This window comes from Cupressus sempervirens, chromosome 4 (assembly GCF_028749045.1).
Source record: "Cupressus sempervirens isolate cs-2001-9-10 chromosome 4, ASM2874904v1, whole genome shotgun sequence".
NCBI lineage: Eukaryota > Viridiplantae > Streptophyta > Pinopsida > Cupressales > Cupressaceae > Cupressus > Cupressus sempervirens.
Window position 1 is genome coordinate 207,484,769 of NC_143121.1, and position 19,891 is coordinate 207,504,659.

Sequence of the window (19,891 nt, forward strand, 5' to 3'; positions counted from 1 at the left end):
ACCTTACCAAAGTTGGCAGTAGCCTTACCAAGGCTGGCAATAGCCTTACCAAAGTTGGCAGCAGCCTAACTAAGGATGGTCGTAGACCAACCAAGGGTGGTAGCAGACCAACCAAGGGTGGCAGCAACCTAAGCAAGGTTGGTACCAACCTCAGTAGGGTTGGCAACAAACTCATAATTGGTAGCAGCATCAGTAGCATTAGCAATAGCCAGCTTTGACTCAACCTTCTCGATAGCAAGCCTTAATGCCTCCTGCAACCAATACAGCCCTTCCAAAATAGCCACAATTACCTGCGCAACCTACACCTAACCCTAATAGTGCAAAACCTTTAGCCAAACAAAAAAGTTATTTCATCACCCTAAATGATATTCATCTAAGATCTGGAACAATGCTTGCTTCACCTCAGTAGCCCATTATAACAGAAATAGATGATACAAGTGTTGAGTCAGTTCAAGAACCTGCCACCACTATTTCTCCTACAACCAAAGTACCACCATTTCCTAGTAGGTTAACAGAGCAAATACTGCCAAGTGAAAATCAAGCTGCACTAGATTTGCTCAAGCAACTCAAGCAAATGATGGTAAAAATTCCCTTACTTGATGCAATGAAGAAAGTACATATATATTCAAAAGCCATCAAAGAATCTTGTGTTAAAAAGATAGGAAGGAAAAAGAAAGACCCAAAGACTATCCATGTACTTGGATAGCTTTCTGATCTTATGCTTGATAACTGCAAAATGCCTAAATATACAAACCTTGGTAGCCCAGTAGTAACCCTCACCATTCAAGAAGTACAAGTACAGAATGTTTTAATAGACCTAGTAGCATCCATCAATGTAATAACCAAGGAAGTGGTGTCAAAATTAAGTATTGTTGGTCTTAGGAAGACATCAACAATCTTGCAATTAGCAAATAGTTCTACCATCATTCCTGATGGTATGCTAGAAGATGTCACTATTATATTACATTCATGGGAGTATCTAGTTGATTTTATTATACTCTCTCCAAAAACAAGTACTGGAGGCTACCCTATCATTTTAGGATGACCATGGTTAGCAACAACAGATGCTTATATTGCATGTTGATTAGGGAAAATGACTATTTCAGATGGAACAAACACTAAAAATTTGACCTTGTATTCTCTTACTCAGCCTTTGCTGTAGGATGATCAAGTTGTCTGGTCAAATATGGATGACTCTGATATGGACATAGATTCTATTTAACAATTGATGATGATCTCACGGGACTCATGTTTAAACATTAAAGAAGAAGAAGATGTCATTTCTTCCATTATACTGAATGAGTATGGAACACAACCTGAGACATCTTCTATACAAGAGTATGTCTTAGAAAGCATTTTGCCTTTATCTAATGAACTGCATTCACTCCTACCACATGAGATAGATTCACAACCAATTGTACAAATTTCAATGGCTGAAAAAGTAGACAAAACAACAATCGTTCCAAGAAGAGAATTAAATATAAGCAAGTCCTTATCATAGGCACAACATCATGATACCCTGCAGCTGTTACAAAAGCATCAGGATGCTTTTGCTTGGGAGTATATAGATATGAAAGGTTTGGATCCTACACTCTGTACCCATAGAATTTATATCAAGCTAGATTATAAACCTATGAGACGACCTCAGCGTAGGATAAACCCAGCATTAAGGGATATTGTCAAAAATGAATTGCAAAAGTTACTCAATGCTAGCTTCATATATCCTATTTCTGATAGCCAATGGGTATCACCATTAGCTATTATTCCCAAAAAGGGGGGAAAATGGTGAGTCTGCAGAGATTATAGAGAAATTAATTCGGCTACCAAGAAGGATCATTTTCCATTACCTTTTGTCGATCAAGTGCTTGACAATCTTGCAGGAAAGAAATACTTTTCATTCTTAGACAGGTTTAGTGGTTACAAGCAAATCCAGATAGCACTAGAAGATCAGGACAAGACAACATTCATATGTCCATGGGGAACATTTGCTTATTCTATCCTACCATTTGGTCTATGCAATGCACCCGCAACCTTCCAAAGAGTTGTGATTAGCATTTTTTCTGACATATCTGCGGATTGTTTGGAAGTGTATATGGATGACTTCACCACATATGGGCAAACATTTGAAGAAGACAAGAAAAACTTGGACAAGGTTTTAAAAAGATGCAAAGACTAAAATTTGTCATTAAATAGTAAAAAGTACTTTATGATGATGCAAGAAGGAGTGGTCTTGGGACACTTTATTTCTCCTAAAAGAATTGAAGTAGATCTAGCAAAAATAGAAGTCATACATACATTAGTTGTACCAGCCAAATTGAAAGAAGTCAAGAGTTTTTTAGGACATGTAGGATATTATCAGCATTTTATCAAAGATTTCAGCCAAATTGTAGCACCCTTATACAAATTGCTTCAAAAAGATCCAGAGTTTGTATGGGATTCAGCGTGTACAAAAGCTTTCCTGCAGCTTAAGGAAGTCCTCTCAATAGCACCAGTGCTTTGACGACCAAATTAGGAATTACCTTTTCATATACACATAGACGCTTCAAAATCATGCTATTGGAGTGGTACTTGGCCAAAAAATAGATTCAGTAGAACATGCAATTTATTATATCAGCAAAAATCTTCAAGGAGCTGAGTATAACTATACGGTGACAGAAAAAGAACTGCTTGCTATAATTTATGCTCTAAACAAATTCAGACATTACATTATAGGATACCAAATATTCGTACATACAGATCACTTTGCTATCAAATAGATGATGAACAAGCCAGTAACCTCTGGACGATTGGCTCGATGGTTGCTACTAATGCAAGAATTTGACATCACCATTATTGACAAGCCAGCTAAAGCAAATGTTGTGGCTGATTTCTTGTCTTGTCTTCAAACACCTGATGATCCTGCAGCCATAGAAGATGGCTTTCCTGATGAACATCTATTTCTTTTATCAACACAAAATCCTTGGTATGCTAACATTGTCAACTATCTAACTACTGGCAGAACTCCTTCACATTTTTCTACAAAAGAAAAATGATTGCTAGCAGAAAAGAGTTTTAATTTCTCATGGATCTCAGGATTCATGTTTTATACTAGGCCAGATCAGGTAACACGGCGGTGTCTCAAAGAAGATGAAACATATGATGTTCTTCGTGCTTGTCATGACAAGCCCTATGGAGGACACTTTGCTAACAAATGGATTGCATTAAAGATTCTAAATACAGGTTATTATTTGCCTACACTTCACAAAGATGTGGCTCAATATACAAAAAAATGTGATAAATGTCAAAGAATGGGTAGACCGACAAAAATAGGTGAAATGCCCCTGCAGCCATAGATAGTAGTAGAACCATTTGATAAATGGGGAATTGATTTTGTTGGTCCTATTGAACCACCATTAGAAGGGAAAAGTTACATATTAGTTTGTACTGATTATGTTACTAAGTGGGCTGAAGCAAAACCCATGAAGCATCCCCATGACAATAATGTTGCCAAGTTTCGGTATGAATGTATCTTTACCAAATTTGGTGTTCCAAGAGAATTACAATCAGATCAAGGGCCTCAGTTGGCCTCTAACCTAATAGTAGCACTCATGGAGGAATATAAAATTTGGCATGGCAAATCATCTCTGTATCATCCACAAGCCAATGGATAGGTAGGGGTAACAAATAGAGAGTTGGAACATATACTCACTAAAATAGTCTCTTTGCATCGTAGAGATTAGGTAGCTAAACTTCTTGAAGCCTTATGAGCATACAGAACAACATGGAAATCCACTACTGGATTTATGCCTTTCCAACTCTTATATGGGAAGACAGATGTCATGCCTATTGAATTTGAACATAAAACTCTGCGGACAGCTTTGGAACTTGATATTACCCTTCCTGCAGCACAATAGGATCGCATTCTACATCTCAATGAGTTGGATGAATGGCAAAAATCAGCTCTTCATAATACAGAATTAATTCAAAGACAAAGGAAACAATGGCATGACAAATTCATTAAAGATAGAGGATTCTCTGTTGGTGATTGGGCACTCCTGTATGATTCACGATATCAACATCACCAAGGCAAATTCCAAACTCGATGGCTTGGTCCCTATGAAATCATTATAATTTTTGACAATGGAGTAGTTCAATTGTCAACAATTGATCTGGTTAAATTCAAACTCCTGGTTAATGGGCATCGTCTGAAGTTATATCATAAACCAGCAACCAAAGAAGAATTTCTTCAACAATTTACAACAACAAAAACATCTCTTCCTGTAGCCACTTTGTCTAAGGCTTCCACTCAGATGCCTGAAGCCCCTTGAATTTATTTTCAAGGCCTTCAAAATAAAAAAAAATTCGTGATCATGCGAAAATTCATTCATTTTTCACCTCATTCCATCCCATCGTCTTGTCTTTCCATCATCATTCCATCTCACTTTCTTTCTCTAAAAAGGAACTTTTTGGTTAATCCTTCCTATCGCACCTCAGGTTAGTCACACTCGACCCCTTTGCATTTATTTATTTAATTTATTATTTATTTAGGAAAGCATGTTATTTCAATTTTTAGAATTTGCAATTTTACGGTCTAGCAGAACCCGGTCTCTGTTAGGTTGGGGGGAGGAAAAATTGATCATGAATGCAAAATCAAGGAAATCTTAAGTTAGCATATAGGATGTACGGGGAAGGCTCATTTTAGTAATGAGCTGGCAACCCTTTGTACTTCTAAAATGTGTGAAATAATATTAAATCATGATTTCGCATACCCCCTCATTAAAATGGCATATTTTTTTGAGCACAATCTTTATTCCCATTATGGTTTGGTGATTAAAATGCTGTCATAAAGTATTGAAGGATGTGATGTTTGGAAAGTATTGAAGCATTGCAATTTCCCTTTCCTAAAACCCCTATAGCTCTCACTACCCATACTTTCAAAATCACTTGCAGTGAAATCACCTGTACTAGCATTTTTTTCAAAAACATGGGTGGAGAACCTCAGCGGCATGAACCAGCAGATCACAGAGTCTTACTGGCAGACCCGGCCACATGTAGTCTATTTCAATAATGAGGTTGGTTGGCTTATTGTCTCAGTTTGAAGCAGTTTGATCAAGAAATTGTGTTCCAATTTCATAATACATTGAGGAATGGATATGCAACTGTTAAGGGTATTCGGGTAGAATTCATCGAAGAAGTGGTGGTAGAAGTTTTTGGGTTACCCACAATTGGAGAACATTGGATAGAGAATATGGATGCATGACAAGCAAAGGAGAAATTCTTAGTACTAGGAGATCCTCAGTTAGAGGAAAACAAAAAGCAAGGTACATTACAGTTATCTCTCCCTCTATAATTTATCCACCCTACTGAATTTATCATAAGATATATTACTTGTGAAGGAAGATATTCCTATTTGCATGCTGTTCATTTCAAAATTTTGAGTGGTTTGCAGCATGGGGATTGTCTTGTAAATCTTCCAAGTTTCCTTTATAATATCATCAAAAGGCAAGCTACCTATGTACAGCAAGGCAAAACCCAGTCGGTATCCCACCATTACTTGATTAGGGCTATAATTGAAAAAGAGTTGACTAGGCAGCACTTGGGAACCTGGGATGATTTTGTAATGTTAAGGTCAGATGGACCTAGAAGGGGTGGACCTAAAGTGCAAGGAGTAGGGACAAGAGAGAAAACTTTTGTAGGAGTCAAAAAAGTAGTATATAGAATGGCTCAAGAAGCTTCAGCTTTTGCTTCCACACGTAAAAAGAGGAAAATTTCAACTATAGAAGCCTCAACTCCTAAGAGGAGAAGATCACACATAGTTGCCGCTGAGAGAGGTTCAGAAAAAGAACCTCCAGTATCACAAGAACCTAACCTAAGTAAAGAGAAATCTGTTGATAAGTGCAAGAAACCAATTTCTACCCCACGGCGAGTCACCAAAATGTCTAGGGTGAATATAAGAACTGAACCTCCTACGCCACCTGTTGAACCTCTTGCACCACCTGTTGAGCCTCCTGTACCATCTATTGATATTGAAACTCCAATACCTACATCTACACAGTCACCAGAGCATAAAGCACCTACTCCTAAACATAAAAATAATCCTGAGGAAATTTTCACAAAACCAAATAGTCCTATTAATATTGATAGTGACACAAAGTTCTCAGAAGAGATAGAGCCTGAGATTGGACACCTAGCAGAGGAAACTGATAATCTACCACTAGAGGAATATCTATCTGTTGTACAAGAAATGGTTCAAGAAATTGTTGAAACATTTCTAGATCAAATGACTGTTGCACCCCATCCTATAGCCATTGCCCCTTCAGAAAAAGTTGATAACACTGTTACTTGTCAACATAATCATTTTGTTGAACAATAGCATTCTCAGGATGACAGCATTGCTGACCACCATCATCCTGAGCACTGCCTTAAAGATTATAGACCTATTGTCTGCCACCATATGCCACCAGACACTTCCACTCCGTTCACAGCCAGCTTTAATTTGTACCAACAATTTTAGTGGGAGAAAGCAAATTGGGATTTAGAGAAGAAACAAATGGTCAGAACTATCGAGGAACAAGCACAACAAATTGAAGAAAAGGATGATGAAATTAAGATCCTGCAGCAACATGTCACAAAGATCACAGAGCTCATTTTAGAGCTTGTAAATTGCAGGTCCACATCTCCAATTTATACACTGTTCCTAAAGGAGCAAATGATTAATTTTCAGTTGTCACAAGTTACTCGGGGATTGAACCCTTCTATACATACTCCTCAAGAATTTTATGCAACATTCAATTTAGTTCCAATGACTTTGAAGAATCTCCTCTATGAATTATATGTTCATAATCTTGTTGTACCACATGTTAAAGATTTGAATTCATTGTTGTATGTGGGAGATGTACAGTTTAGGGCCGTTATGTCATGGATGCAGAATGAGATTAGTTGAGAGAACCAGGCTGCTCCTTATAGGGAAAAGGAAATGTTTGAACCATTTTACATTCAGCCAAAAATATAGAACACTTATAGAGTATTTTTTGATTGGCTTTTCGTTAGCAATAATTGTAGTGCTATTGCCAAAATCCATCCTATCCATGAACAAGCATTTTTGGATTGGGAGCAGCATTGTTTTGAAAATGCCCCTGATGCTTTACAAGCTTCTCTTCAAAGATAGATTTGATTGCTAGAAGACCTGAAAACCAGGGAGTTGCACTCTCCCCAAAATCTGGAATTAGCCATTAGCAAGATGCCCAAGTATTTGTCGTTGGGAAAAAATCAAAAAAATTATTGGGTACCTCTTCGTTTCCAACCACCAATACTCCTGCATTGTATGCTTGGAAAACATGATCTGTTTGTTGAATATAACATGACTGCTAAAGAGTAGAAATGGGAAAGATTGAAACAAAATCATGGGTATTTTAATTATAGAGCTCATGAATCAGGGGAGAAAATCGCCAATGACCTCAAACTACAGATGAGGATCAGAAACCTATAGATGCTGAAGGGACTAGCCTCAAGACAGTTGGGGGGGAAAATGATGACATGAAGAAATAGAAGTTTTATTAGCCCTTTTTATGAACATTTGTTTATAACATGCTGAACTTTATCATCCTTTAGTATAAATGTTTTGAACTCTTTGATGTATAAAGTATGGACATAGGGTATAAAATGATAGTCGAAATTATATTTAAAAAGGGATTCATTTTGTGGTAAAAATCTTTCTTCATGAATGTTTGATATGGGTAGATCTTCCTGCAGCTGAAGAGATTGCAAAAATTGTTAGTTGAATAATTAATGCCTTTTCTTTATAAACTAATAAATGAAAATAAATGTTTGTGAGAAGTCTTGTGTGTATTAAATGTTGATCGCAGGATACAAGATGAGCGAGAGTTAAACAAACTATGAAGGAATAGCACTAAATCATTGATGACATTAAGGAGAAGCATTATGACACCATTGCAACTAGAAGACTTGGCGACAAAGTCAGAAGGGACCTGTTTTAATGAATAACCAAGTAGGACCTGATAAAGCGACCGAGCAAGGAAGTAAGCATAAAAGCAATCAATTAAACATGCAAAGCATGATACTTGGATTCCTAGAAAGCTATTTGAAGATAGATAAATGAGAAAATCTAGCATTCACTGTGATCTCTATATTTGTGGGGAATTTAAGGGAGAATAGATGTCTTTCTAATTGCATGTTTGTAGTCTTAAAGTTGTGACTAACTTTCCTTCATGAGGAAGTCGTAGCTTTAGGAGTTTGTTGTTCTTCTCTATTAGTAAGACCTCGTATGTATCTATGAGGTTAAGTAGTAGTGAATAGATAGAGTTGATAGACATCTTACTATTTTTCCTGAGTTATTGTAATACTGCATATTTGATGAATACATGCCTTTGCTGAGTTTTTACACTATTATTTGAGTTTCCTTTCCTTCATTATTTTGTGGGGGCCCACATGGAAGGTGGAGTTTTACTTTAGTAAGTAGAAGTTAGACTTAGTTTTCTAAGTTAAAGTTAGAACTGTTGTTCCTACAACCACTGGAAACAGAACCAGTCACTGTTCCTGCAGCAGTAGGTGCATAGATGTATGGCTAAATAATTAGAATTTTCTTCTGAGTATTTAAATAGTCATCTTTCCTTTGGATAAACTATATTTCCTTAACAGCAATTACATTCAAAGTAGTAGTGACTTTTATTGAAAACTAGAGCATATACTTTGTAGACATCATCTCAAGTTCACGCTCCCGGATTGACATTTAATGAAAATCAGCATAGTACTTTGGTGGTAAGGGATGTCCAATCCTACAACTAAAAGGGTGTAATATTGATTAGACACTAACCAATGAACTTAGATGTGATAATGCTTATTGGGTTGAAGGACTAAAGCATAATCTATCATAAATAGATAATAATGAGAGCGGGGGGGTGAATTGATATCCTACAAACTTTTGCCCATAACTATATATTGTTAATTATTTTATAACTTGCATATGAAAGTAAAGTAACAATTATGAATAGTAAATATAACCATTCATTTAGATAACTCATAACATCATTATTTGTTAACTAGGGAAACCCCTGCCAAGTGAAAACCTCATGGGGATGATACCCACTAGATGATTCACTAAACAATAGGATCCTATTAAAGATATTGACCTTGTTAGGAGTCTATGAAATACATATAGTGTCTTGAGTCCTTATTAGGAGACTAGGTCTTGTTAGAAACCTCAAATCTATTAGGAGTTGGTAAAACAAATACAATGTATACAAGAAGAGCCCACTACCATAACATCCAATAATACAATTCAGTTCTTCACAAGATAGGTACTCATACAATACTTTCTTTCCTATTGTAACTTGCACTTGCTTTAATCAAAGATCAAATTTCTCATCACATAAGTCTTGAAAAATAGTTCACATCATAATTTCAACATCTCAAGACTTAACATTATCTTTGTGTTCCTCTCAATAACTGCACAATATAGGATGTTTATTTATACTTTGCACATTCACAAAACTCTGCTCAGTCAGCCTTCATGTGTTCACATTCTTGACATAAAATAAACTAGCTTATGGATTAATATCCACATAGTCATCTCATCATGACTTAGCAATTATTTTGTAACCAAAATAAGTCCTTAAGTTGTACAACTTTGTTTACTGATATGCTTTGTTCTACTCTGTTAAGTACCCACACTAGTTTTTTAATCATAACTTGCACGTAGTACTAAATGTACACATCTATACATTTAATCACATCATAATGATAGTATGATGAAGCTTTCTTTAACTATACATAAGCTAACTCTCAACAAGGTGTCCATGTACTCTTAAGATTTGTTCTCTATACTGCTGCAAACTATCTAACACTTCGACAATTTTCTATCTCTAAATACATAAATTAAATGTTGAATATATATTGCCATAAATGATAACCACCAAGAAATTTATTTGACATTTTAAACAATCTCCCCCTTTGGAATTAATGGCCACATTTTAAAAAGTTGGCTAACTCCCAAAATGGTTTGATGCAAAACAAAAACAAAATAAAAGTCACTACAAAAATTGCCTTCAAAACATAGCAATTATATTCATGTTTTGATGGATCATTACATCCTTTATCACTCCTTTACATTGATACATAAGTACACTCCCCCTTACATGTTGTAATTACAATTGCAAAGGTAAAATTTGAGGGGGACGGGGGGGAGGAGATGAATCAATGCTTCAAAATTTTACCCATAAAAACATTCACCATACATCCATCTCACAATTCAGGAAGTAAACTAAAATACCATATAAATCATATACATCTAAAGTATGTAAATAAGTAAGCATTCACACATTTATGACACAAGATATGATTACCCAAAAACCCTCCAATGAGAAGGTAAAACTAGGGTGGGGATGACACTCACAAATCCTCACTACTACAGTAATAAAGTGTATCCAATAAAGGTTACAATGATTGATCATGAAACATGATCTACCCTATAAAAGGTCTAACATGTTAAAAGCTTACAAAGACTATTGGGTCTTACACTACTAAAGGATTTTAACACCATGTTATAAGTGTGCTTGATCAAAGGACTTTAACTTATAATTAAGCACCTTGTTAGAGGATTTCAATATAGCCTATTAGGACTACTCTATTAAGAGATTTAACTAATTCATCTATTAGGACTACTCGGTTAAAATATTTAACTAATTCACCTATTAGAATATCTTAGCAATGATTCTATAATTAGCACTCTATTGCTTTATGTTAGATCACCTCTATATTGATGTGTACTTGATCCTTTTTGATTAGATGTCTCTTTATTGGCCATTGTTTCCTTTCCTTTGTTCTCCTTTAACTACTTATGCAATGAAACTTAAATAATAATACCTTGGTCATCATGAATTTCATGTTTTGCATGTAAACTCTCCTCTTCTCTTCTCTACTCTTAGAACATTTAGGGTTTTTCTTCCTTAAGAAGATCTAGGTGACTTAGGATTAGGTATGAATTGATGACTTTGATTCACCCATATTGCCACTTAAATCTTCCCTATTACTGATTGGATGCATGTAGTACATAAATATTCATACTTAAAATTTATCCATATCAACAAAAGATCATAAGTCAATCCTTAAGTCAGCTTTAAAATGGTTTACATAGTAGTTTGTGCCAATACAAACAACTATGTCAAAATAGTGTTACTCAGCATTAAAAGTCCCAGGTGCTTAGCACTAACTATAACTTCAATGTCATCACTCAACATCTGAATGAATCAGCATGCACTATTTTCTTGACACCTAAATCAATCAACGTGTACTATTTTCTTGGCATTTGAATGACTTGGCACTCACTGTTTACTCAGCATGCTCTAAATTATATGCTATGCTCAGCATATGTTACTTGTTTGGCATGAACTAAGTAAATGACTTAAGTGTATAGACACTCACTTGTCAAAACCAATATGAGATTAACAATCTCCCCCTTTGACATGATTGTAAAAAGTACTTGGTCATGCATTTATGATCTTATCCTTATGAGCATAACATAGATATATATTTGGCTTCTACACAAAATTTCAAAATATCAAAATTTTGTAACACATGACTTATCAATCATACCTCAAAGTTACTCCCTTAAGTTGATTGTTTAGTTATGTTTTGTACTCTATATCAAAATCTTTCTCCTACTAACTAGATTTGCATAAACTAATACTCTATCTCTATTTCTATCTAAGCTATAAAAAAAATCTTTTGCTGCTATGTTTACTTACTCCCCCTTGGGTTTTCTTCCCTCTTTGTGTTGTTTGCTCCCCCTTTAGCTCCCCCACTACTCTTGCTTCCCCTTTTTGACACTTATGTCAATGGGTTATACACTAACAGTGTATTTGTCCAAAAATGATTTATGGACCTCAAGTATAATCTTCAGAGCTTCATCCCAATTAGTACAAGCTACCTCTAAAGACTTGAGTTGGATGGCTAGCATAGTAACAATATGGACTAAGCCTTATAGTGTAGAAAGATGAGGATCTTTCTTCATAAGAGTTTTAGCATAGCCTAGTTCATTGTGCAATATCTCCATATGTGGAGTCAATGTTGATTGGATGTTGATTAGTTTAGCCCTGATGTTAGCTTCATCTAATTGTAAAGATGGTAACTAACTCTAGGATTGCGAGAGCTACCTAAAGTGTTTCTCACTTTGAGTTGGTGACTTGGGAAAATTAGCACTAGATAACTACATATGGCTCTTCAAACTCAAGATGTAATTCCTTATTTCTTGTACACTTGTGACTCGAGGAGTGACTAAAGGCGTATATAGTATTTGTACTTCCTCCCCTATAGTTATTGTATCTATCTTCTAAATTTCATCTACACTCACTAGTACAGGGTTGTCATAAATTTTGGCTTGGAGAGTGGTCTCAACAAGTATCTATTTCAAATCATCCTTTGTAAGGGGATAGATTTTTTGAGAAATAGTCTCAGACACATCCTTAACTATGAAATTTTTAATGTTTGCACTTGTCTTTTGTGGAGGGGTGGCACTTGGACACTTGTGTATCTTGTACACTCTATTTTTTTTGCTACTCTTCTTCAACTGGTGCCTCAATGTCAATGTTCATATCTGTGCCTCCCTCAACTATATCCTATTCTGTGTCATCTTCTTTATCCTCACCTACCTCAATAGGTGTCTTCTCAACTTTCCCAGATGTTGATAGTATCTAAGTTAATTTCCACATTTCCTTGGACTTTTGTACAACATCCTCAATGTTGATTTGCAATATGTTGAATGCCCTATATTTTGACACAAATCTTGTGGCATACCTCTTAATGGCTTTAGTCATTTCAGCCTTACTAAGTTTTGGCAGAACTTGGGCAAGAGATGTCTCCCTAATTTGTTTCTCAATGTCCAAACAACAATGTCACTTTTTCTCAACTCTATAATTAAGCTTTTAGGTATGAAGTTGGCAATTTTTAGAGGAGCCTTTTTTAATTTTTCCATTGTGGCATATACTACCTCTTCAACTTGGTCCTTTTCAATCTTCCCAAGATTGTCAAACTCAATATGAGAAAATATTGATAAATCAACATTGTTCCTAATATTCTCACATAGATTATCTATATCTAAAGAGGGATTGTGACTTACCACTTAAAATTGGTTGTTGCCATCTGATTCAATCTTCTCTTCATTAGATTCAACTAGAGAAATATATTTCCTCTTTGGTCTCTTCTGAGATTCAGCTTTCTTCTCCTTAGGCTTGGCTACTTCTTTAGCCTTTTATGCAGTGACTCTAGTGCTAGCCCTTATGGTAGTGTTGTAGGCTTAGGCTAACTAGGTTTAGAAACCTTCTTTGGTTTTTTCACTACTTGTGCCTTTGTTTTTCTCTTTTTCTTCTTAGCAGTTGTTGGTGCTTCACTTGCCTCTTCTTCCTCAAGACCTTCTATGATTTCCACTTCTTCTCATTATTGGTCTTCTCTCTAACCTTGTGTTAATGATCATGGTGGTTGAGCTTTTGTTTCCTCTTCATCTTCCTTGGCTCCTTCACCAAATCTTTCTTTTAGCTTCTTAACTAGTTTATTCTTCTTCTTGATCACTAAGGTAGTCTTCAATTCCATTGTAATCTTTGATTTAGCCAAGATATAGTTTCCAACTATTGTGGCTTCTTTATCCACTTCTTCTACAAGTAATGTTGTGATTTATGTAAAGGACTCATCAACATTTATTTCATATCCTAATGGCCTTAGCCATCTCACTTTAGGAATTGCTACCTGAACATATGTGAAATTAGTTTCAACTAGGAACCAAACATCATCAAAATGTTTCTCCACTAGTGAGACTAGTATCCTCATTCTTTTCTTCATTGATTGATTAAAATATTCAAAATAACTTGTTATGAAAAATTCAAAGTTATCACCTAGATGCTCAATAAATTCACCTATTTGAACTACAATAGGTCTATTTGCTTTCCATCAAACTTTACAAAATGTGGGAAATGTATTTTGTACATAAAAGAAAATACACAGAAGAATAGATCTAGATTTACATTGTGTACTTTTGGTCTTCCTTATAGCCCCCAAATTTTCAATCAATTGTTGTAACTACAACTTGGCAAGATCATAAGTATGATCCTTCTTCACTATTTTGTAACCCATATCAACTACAATGCAAGGTACATTATTTAATCTAATAGGTTGATATAACTTTTGTGCTATAACATGTTGAGTTTCCTTTTTGCATGATGCTTAATGGTCGGAATCCTTTTGAACTCCTCTCTTAAAAAGTTAATTTGGGATCAACTCCAAGGTTCTGGATGATCTTGCGGCCTATTGGAATCTACTTAGTAGAATAAATGTGAGTGTTCACAAGGAGACCTTTGCTGGTTCTAACCAATTCCACATATGGTATTGAATCTACTTACTATCTCAACAAAATAACAACATAAAAGGAAATATATTTTTGTATTTTTTTTTTTTATAATGAATGTAATTTTCACTATGCAACTATATGAGTTCCTAAATTAACCAAGTGTTTGTAAAAGTAAATAATAAAGATAAGGTAACAATAATTTTGACTTGAAAAGTAAATTCCTAATGGACATAAGTCTTGGAAACAACATGTTTGTGAGTTAAGCCTCTGAAAAGATTGGTAGGTAAACAATGAAAATAGTAGTGGCTCAGTGCTTCCTCAATTCCACTGATGAAATCATTGTTGAGAATATAGTATCCATAAGATATTTCACTTCTCATCAAATTGCAAGGCCATGAAAAGTGCACTCATGCGAGCCAAAAGCTATGGAGGAACAATAAGGTGATTTCTTCTTCAACTAAGTATGTCAGTAGAATTTGTAAACACGTGGAAAACACCAAAATTAAAAGATTACTCAACCAAATTAACACAATAAAACTATCACCTCCATTGCACTCCATGAACATACATTCACAAAATATAACACAATTGGGAAAGAATAACTACACTTTGAATGAGAGCATCAATAGCATATATTATTGAATCAAAATAATAGCCCGGAATACATGTTACATTCCTAAATTTATAAGAAATTATCTCCTCAATTTGTATTGAGAGTGAGAGATCTCTTCATGAAAATGTATGCTTAAAACTAATAAAAAATCTAATTAAGTACAAATTGACTCTCTAAATGGTGCTAAGTAGGACTCCACCCCTGTTTATATTAATTAATGGGTGCATGAGCCTTTACATGACTTAGAAATAATGAAAGCATGCTAAAACAAGAAGAAGGAAGTTGTTAGATGATGTAGGAGTCTCTAGAGATACAAAAAATAGAATCTCAACCTTCTCTAGATATATGTGGGAGTTAAACTACCATCAAAATGTGTTTCCGATGCATGGAAAGCTCTAAATTTCAAACTAGTAGTTAACTATTAGTGCACCTCTAACTTCTTCAAAAACTTCTAGCACACATTTGGAGAAGCACACATTGTACATGTTGCACACCTTCAGAGAAGTGCACCTTGTGTACATTTGAAGAAGTGCACCTTAGTGAAATTTGTGCAACGTGCTCAATTTGCCAAAAAATCAAGTTCTTAGTTTTGAAAATGGTTTCTAGGTTTTTCTCAAATGAAGTCTAGGAGCACTCTACTGTACTTATTTTTTTATTTTTTGATAATTTATACCTTATTTATAGCCAAAAATTTCCTAAATTTAAACTCCTACTTCTTTTGTATAAAATTCCAAGGCACCCGTGTTGAATCTTATCGATGAGGAACCTTTTCTAGTTCATGTGTATAACCTTTGTATCTTTGATTTTTTCTTCTCTTCAACTACATGCTCCTTCCAATTTAGAAGCCAGGTGATCCAAATTATCCAGAATGATCAAATGTTTAAAACTTTTTCATATCTTTTTTTAACAAGCTTTTCTAGGCATTTTTAACTGGCTTTTTTGGAGGTCTTCCACTCAAATATTCAAGTTGAAAATTCATTGATCTCTAAAATTGGTAAGTTCAAGGCTCATTTTTTTAGAGGTTAAAATTGTATTTTTAGTTCTTCTTTCCAATGGTGTAGACGGTTTTGAATTTTAAGCTCTAGGTCAAAAGTTATGACCCTGACAAGTTAAGGATGCCTTTTTATCTATACCAAAGAAGAAGAAATTAGTTATCTCATGTTGGAAGACCCAAAAGAGGACCCCACAAGACTCAAACTATCAAAAAATTGGGTCAACACTAGTCAAAATAGATAATACAGTTGATTGTTTCCCCCTAAAGCTAGTTTTATGCACTAGTGCACCTAGCGCACCTTCAAAGGTGTGCTAGTGCACTAATTTTCTTTGGAAAAGCTAAATTGCATAGTGGAACACTACCACACATTTACACCTTGACAACGTGCACATGGTGCACATGTGTGGAAATTCTCACTTACGCATGATTGCATTGTGCAAGTGTGGGGGGACTGGGGTGCAGTGTGCACCTTCGAGGGTATGCACATGCACATGTGCACATCCTCAGAGTAGGGATAAAGTGCATATTTATGCACTAGTGCACCTATGCACCTTTTCAAGGTGTACATGTGTGCAAGTACACATGTACATGCTTTAAGCACATGAAAGTCTTAAAATTGACATCTCTTCTCTCTATTTGATTGACTGACCCTTCCTAATCAGAAGTTGAGGTTTGACCTAGATCTAGGGGAGAGTCTAAAATAACCAAGGCTCTAGACTAGGGGTCTGGGAAACAAAATCTTACTAGGGGGTCCTTATTTCTAGGAGAAATGGGGCGTGCATTGTGAAACCACAACAAATAGCCCTGAAAAAAATGAAGAAATAATAAAGGCATTTCTTTATTATCAAGAATTCATCTAACATGTGTCAAATAACAACTAGATCCTAGGGACTTCAAATAGCTTTCAATTTCCTTAATAGTTGAAACTTTAGAATCTCAAATATTCAAGCTCAATGTGTGCACAATGTACTCATTTCCTTTTATGTTTCAAAATGCAATCTATCATGAGTCTTTGGAAACTTGAAAATAATCCTCCACTCCACCAGTCCATTCATTAAGAATCCTCATAGATCATGTGTAGTAATCACTATTTAACTAGATGAGAAAAAAATTTAGAGGGCTCTTGACAGGTAATCATATTTTACATTTATGGTCCCAATTAATTTTTGAATTTTTCTTCACAGAGCTCATATGCTTCCATTAGATTATTCCATGAAGCAATTTGTATAAGTACTAGATATACTATTTGAAGAGAAAATCCCTATTGTTAGATTATCTCTCTTGGACCTTTTGGAATCTTTCATTGTTAACACCATCATTCCTTTCTTCTTTCTTTCTTTTTCATTTTGTAGCTTGACCATGCTTAGACTTTGTTCTCAAATTCTTTCCTTAGTTTGATGACCTCTGCATTCCTCTTTTAAGAACTTTTGGAAACTCTCACACCAAACAGTGACCTTAGTAATTCTTTGAAAAGACCTTTTGTCTGAACTAGCAAGTTTAGGACTATCCCTTGTTGTCATCAACCTTAATTTGAAAACACCAAGATAGTCAATCTTTAAATTTTCCAAGCATTGAGAACTATTGATCTGTGATTCTAAATTCAAGATTGTAAGTCCTTTACAATTTAAAGTAGTATCTATTCTCCACTTGGTATAAGAAAAAAAAATTACCTAAATACTTTGACAAAGAAATACCTCTTGCTAAAAGTTGAAACCAAAAGAAAATGGCTTATGAAATGCATCAAGATAAAATCTTGATTGCACATAACCCCCAGACTGACACAACTTAAAAAAGAAAAAGAAGCAAAAAGAAATGAAATCCAAACCAAAAGACTCGACTCAAAGAAAACTAATGCCTAACTAGAAATACTAAAAAAAATACACAAACTTATATACTTAAAACCTTGAATAATAATAATGTGGGGTGGTTGTTAGTAGATTTATCATTATGTGCAATAGTAATGAACCACCCCATATAGTTCTAAAAAAAGCTAACTTGTCTTTGTACATAGAAAAATATAATATGGACAATCTTGGTTCAAATTCTAGGCATAAAGCACAAAAAATTAGAACTTGTGGTAACTCTTTATGACCCTAATTAATCCACAAACAAGTTCTCTTACCTTTAGCATCATATTCAAATTTAAAATCATCAAACTCATAGGGATAATATGGAAAATATCACCTAAACTAGAAAGTCCCCCACCATAGGGGTATACTCATACATTTTAATTTCTCCTTCTCCTGGTCTTATCTCATGGTACACAACTCCATGCATACATGGAAACACTTTAGGCTCCTTTGTACTAGAGAACTCAATCATCAACCTTCCTTTCAAGTTATAGGATTTATTAATATCATCGATCAAGATGTTTGTTGCCTCATATCCCAAAGAAGCCTATTCAAATCATACTTTCCCTCCATTGAAATCTCCCAAGCTAACAAGAAATTAGGACAACTTTCTTCTAAATGGAACCCAAATGGATGGATTCTAAATGACTTAGTTATTGCATGGTTTGATATATGTGTAGAGTACCCACAAAGAGAAATTTCCTCAGTCAAGCTTGAGACCAAATTGAGAACTCTATCCATCTCTTCTAATGACATATCTTATTTTGAGTGAGGTATCTTATCATTATCCAATGGGGAATCTATATCACAATAGAAAGAATTGGTATCTTCATCTTGATGACTTTTTGCTTCAAAAATCTCACCAACCTTGGGATCTTCTGCATTTCGACCACCTTTTGCAACTTTGAGAATTTTTGCAACTCCATGGAGTTTTGCAACTTCAAAATTTTCTACTTCATCAAAATTTCTTGGTATGTCCACACTTATTACAACATCAATACTTGGAAGAACTTCTTCATTGAATTGGAACAAAAACTCCTCTTGATCATCTTCATCATTTTGTACTCCTAGAAATTTATCATATGATTTAAACACCATTTCACTAAACTATAAAGGTTGTTCCTCCATGATTTGGGGAGGCTGATCTGAAACATCACTATGCCCATATCCACTTTCACTTGGACTCATACCTATAGTACCATTATTCTCATTGTTGATGTTACTATAAAGGCCAAAATTTTTGCTTTGATTTTGAGAATAATTTTTATGGGTAGCAAGTTGTCTTGGATGATTGCATTGGTTTCTTGAGGAATTCAACTTCATTTTGATGAGTTGGATAAAAGAGACATCATCTCCTTTAGTGCCTTAACCTCATTAATCATATTGTTCTGAATTTTAGTAGATGGAGAAGTCTTCTACTCAAAGAATACAATCTTTTGGGGCTCATAACTTGAGTATGTAATTGTTGGCATTGGACTAGTAGAAACTATATTATTCAAAGTGAAGGAAGACACAAAGTTCCCTCCATCATGGGTATCTACCTACTTTGTGAATGTAACAGCATCTTTGAAAACTATATCAATACTATCAATGTCTTTGGGTGGGAGCGTTCCTAGAAAAATAGAAGTTAATGAATCCATTATTCTGAAATAAATTTGGATGGCAGCCTCTTTGGGTAGAGTGTATGGAAACTCCATTCTTTGATACATCCTATAGAAGTGATGATTGAACTATGAAATAGTCTCCTAGGGATTCCTCTTAATTGAGATGAACTGATGATGTATGATAGTTGGATCAATATAGATCTTGAACTATTCTAGAAACTTGCTCTCAAAAGAATTCCAATCCCTTATTAATGTTGGTGGAAGATTGAGGTACCAATTAAATTTTGTTTCCCCCAAAGTGAAAGGAAAAAGATGGCATACCACATCCATATGCTGAATCTAGTTTTGATTATAGATTTCCTTAAATATTTTAATATGGTCTTCTATTGTCTGTGATTCTCCATAGATGAATCAAGGGAAAAACTATTCAAGATTTTTAGGCAAGTCATGTAATGGATTAATTATATTCAAAGGTGAACTTATGGCATTAAGGAAAGA